Here is a 4,369-nt window from a genome sequence, read left to right as displayed (position 1 = left end):
CATACCTCTAATACACTGTTCTTTCTATCAGACGTCCTTACAGAAAAGTCACTTGCTGTCACAGTTATACACTTGCATTGTGTGCTGCTTTTTCATTGAATGCTGTGACAGAGTCAAGGTACATTTACCCTAGTTGTTAAATTAGAGAGAGTATAATATGAATCATTTTGGACATATAAATAATACATCCAAGCGGATTATAAAAAAGAGAATTGAAACATCACTCTCAGAGGAATAGTGTTGTAAAGCATAAGATAAAACATGGCTGTGGTGGTGTGTTCATTTCCAGAGGCTTCCTTGAGTCCTGACAGCCCTATTGTTTACATAATGATCTACAGCTGCCAGTCGAAGGGCGTTTACATTTCTTTTTAGCGTGACATCACTCATCCCACCAGAGAGCCCACTGATTGGCAGGAGACTTCATTTCTATACGCCTCTCTTGTGAATAATTAATCACAGTCTAAGTAAGTGGAGCGTTAAATATTAACCACAAAACACACTATTTTGGTCTGATTTTAAATGCACTTCTGGACAGGAGAATCAATGATTATGGACAAAACCACACAGAATACGTGTGTCTGTGAAGAAACGGTCTTCTTTCTCTGTTTCTGTAATAGACTCTTTGTATGGAAATGGTACCAAATCTATTCATTCACCGTGAACTAACATGAACAAACAATGAACAACTGTATTTTTATGAACTAACATTAACAAAGATTAATAAATACTATAAAAATGTTTTGTTCATTGTCAGTTCATGTTAGTTAATACACTGACTAACTAATGAAACCTTATTGTAAAGTGTTACCCACAAAATAAAGCGATAGTACATTTTCCTGCATTTCAAATTCAATTTCAACACATCCGTGCTTATGTTACACTGTTAGACTTTTCAAGGGTTTTTTACAGTAACTTACTGGCAACACTGTTGCCAGTAAGTTACTGTAATTAAGAGTTACAGTACCAAACCGTATTTCAGTTTTGTGTAATACAGTGCATTACTGTAAAAACGAAGCTAATCAGTACAGTGCATTACTGTAAAAACTAAGCTAATCAGTACACTACTGTAATTATTTTTATTTGTACTAAATATAAATTAGATTTGATAATTTTGATATATGATTAATTTTATTTTTATCCTACATAAGTACTACTTTCATACAAACCAATTAGACAAAGTTATCACAAAATACCATTTTTTTATTTAAAACATTTCATATATATCACAAAATAAACATGCCAATGCTGGAAATGATGTGTGAAATTTTTACACATTAATGGGTAAGTTTAGAGACAACATTTTTTGTGTTAATTTTAACTCATTCATTGTGTTAATGATTTTAACAAAGTAAATATGTCAGAGAGGTTAGCACAAAGATGTGTAAATTTGTTAAATTAACACATTATGTGCTGTCCTTCACTGCAAACATTTTTGAAAACATACATAAAATCATAAACAAAACATTAGCATTTGACTAAATGAATGTAGAGTCATTGGTTGTTTAGCTTATACAAGTATTATAATGAAATATCAACCATTACATTCATAAAACTGCAGAATATAAATACATTAAGCATTCAAAAAGGAAATGTCCAAAACAGGACAAAACACAGTTCTTTTCACAATACAAGACACATAACCCCACCTTAAAAATAATTTCACTTATTTCCAAAAATGTGTTGGATTCATGTACACTGGTGGCCAAAAGAAGTATTTAAGTGGCGTAATGTTTTTGAAAGAAGTCTCTTTGATGCTCAAGAAACATTTATTATTATTATCAATGTCTGACTGTCTACTCCATCTTTTCTACAGCATAGGAGTAAAAGTCATCATCAAAATAATCTTTAAAAAGCCAACACAATGTTTTTGTCCACCTTTGTGAATAAATGAACTTCTCCAAAGATTGGTTCCTGTTCAGAACTTGATTGACAACATCAGAGTGTTCCCTGGTCTGCATGCGTGCCCACAAACACAAATGTACTCAGTCCTTCAGAGGAGATCCCGGTTCCAAAACTATATGAGAGAGAGAGAGAGAGAGAGAGAGAGAGAGAGAGAGAGAGAGAGAGAGAGAGAGAGAGAGAGAGAGAGAGAGAGAATATTAGTGTCACATTATTTTTAACCTCCTTTTTTGTTAATTTTTATTATTATTTTCACAAAAACTTAATATATATTTGTAAACAGCTTTTGTCAATAAATAGCATACAAAAGAACTAAATTAAATTATGCCAGATTAAATGTTAATACTTACAAATCCTAAATTCTGTCCAAAAATGCTGAGATGCATAGAAAGAAGTTGAACGACTGAAATAGATGATTTTAGACCATTTCAGCTTGTCTGCAGTGAAGGAGTACCTGTTTGAGACAAATACACAGTAAGATACATGCAAGAAATCACTGTGTGATGATCGTTCTCCTTCCTACAGTAGTTAACCCACCTGTGCGCTGATATTAGGACCTTCCTAGTCAGGTGGAACTGCAATGGTAGAGTCGCTGGCTAATAAAATATAAAAATAATGCAAAAATATAAACTTAAGTTGTTTAGAATGCTAGATTTGGTCTGAATGAATTAGTGAGAGTTTTACTGCAGTGCTTACCTGGATACATTTAATCTGGTGAGACTGAACAAAGACAATGGTCCATCTTCTGATTGGTTCATTTGCTGTGTAATAAAGTTAGACATAATGCAAAGGTCACTTATTTGATATAAAGTTAGCCAATTTTATAGAGATTTTATAAGATATTGTTAGCTACCTAGTCTGCACCAGTGGCTCAAAAGCAATTTTCACATAGTGTATGCTAATCATTTCAGCAAACTTATCTCAAAATATATCACAAATGGGCTGGCCTACCTCTGGAATCTTGCTAAGTCACTGGCGCGAATTGGCGCTTTGTTGCAGTTGCCTTTAAACACAAAAATGGAAGTAAATATTAAATTCCAAAAAAAAAAACTATAATATGGTATAGTTTGCAAACTAATGCTAAAACTATAAAGGTTCTCATCAGTAGGCCAACATTAGGATATAAACAGAATTTCACATTAGTTTATTCACATTTATTGTTAATGTAAACGCGTTGCTCGTTGGCATATTTTAACTCGACAATTCAATAATCTAACAAAGTGTGTAAAATGAAACGTTAGCTCAGTTTACCATGGTAAAGTTCGTTACCGCCATGTTGACGACGAGTAACGTTAGGCTAACGTTAACGTTATAACATAGGCTACGTTAAACTGGGCACAATCCTGTCAACATACACAGAATGTTTTTATTTTTATTTTTTTACCTTGCTTGCTGATCTCTCTCTCGGTGAAGTGAATTCCGTCTCTTCCCCGGGCCAGACACGAACGTCGCGAATCTCGCGATCCAACAAAAGACAGACCCCATTACCTACACTGGATGTCTGTCTGACGCGACACGACAAATCCCAGACAGTGTAGTGATGCGCCGCGGCCGTTATATTTCAGACGTAGTCCGATACGAGTCCAAGCGCTCGCACTAGTTCTTACAAGGGATAAACAGGTTTGCATTTAAAGGTCCGGTCGCTTCAATGTGTCCAATATAGACAGCCTCTGGCTATTATAGCGTTGTAGACACGTGGTGTAAGGCAAAAATTAGGAAATAAAAAGCACGGTGGAATGGTGCCAGCCAGAGAGGCAGTTACGTCAAATACAGTAGTATACAGCAAATTTAAAAAATACAGTAAGTCTCTGTATGTGGTGTTAGACGTCACAGAAAATTCCCATGATGCAATTGGAATCACAGTTATTTACTGTAAAGAGAAATAGCAGTATAATACTGGGGGATTTAAAGTAAATAACTGTAGAAATTACAGAAAAGTCTAACAGTGTAGTTCAATACTGTTCAGCTGGCCCTCAATCCCAGGGTTTTTGTTAGCCATTGGTTCCGCTCTCTCTTCCCACTGTCTCATTTCTCATGCAGATAGTCGTCTGTGTTGGTTTTCTCCTGCATCTATTTGGCAATAGAAATAGAGATGGAAAAGCACGTCGGATCGTGGGGACAACCACAGCTGCGCACTTCCCTTCTTATCCCTTTTCCGGCTTCTGTGTGTGTGGGCCTCAGAAAGCAATCTCACGTTAATGAAATCACGCGTGCACACATCCACCTGGCCAATCTTGGTGTAATGAAGACTGCTCGCACACACACCTGGGCCAAGGAGGATCGAGATGGGCCCGGACACCACAATGTTGGCAGGCCGTAGAGGAGCTGATGCAAGGCACAACTTTCCCCGCAGGTGTCTGTTTAATTTAAACGAAGACAGAGACGTCTGCTCAGGCCAATCAGCTGATTGGCTGACGAGAGGGATTCTAGCAGACGGCAATGTTTAATAAAGGTACAACCATAAAATTGA

General features: G+C 36.3%; 1 long non-coding RNA gene across 1 annotated transcript; it reads right to left on the bottom strand.

Moving 5' to 3' along the window:
- Positions 1–2,342: 2,342 nt before the first annotated feature.
- On the bottom strand, positions 2,343–3,334 carry LOC309507699. Its single transcript, XR_014209218.1, has 3 exons — positions 3,284–3,334; positions 2,851–2,902; positions 2,343–2,660 (listed from the first exon to the last, which is right to left on the bottom strand). It is a non-coding gene; the product is annotated as an uncharacterized lncRNA (long non-coding RNA).
- Between the last annotated feature and the right edge of the window lie 1,035 nt (positions 3,335–4,369).

The sequence above is a fragment of the Leuciscus leuciscus genome, assembly GCF_965113295.1.
Source record: "Leuciscus leuciscus genome assembly, chromosome: 10".
NCBI lineage: Eukaryota > Metazoa > Chordata > Actinopteri > Cypriniformes > Leuciscidae > Leuciscus > Leuciscus leuciscus.
The sequence above is the reverse complement of the archived record's forward strand: the minus strand, read 5'-3'. Positions and strand labels throughout refer to the sequence as shown.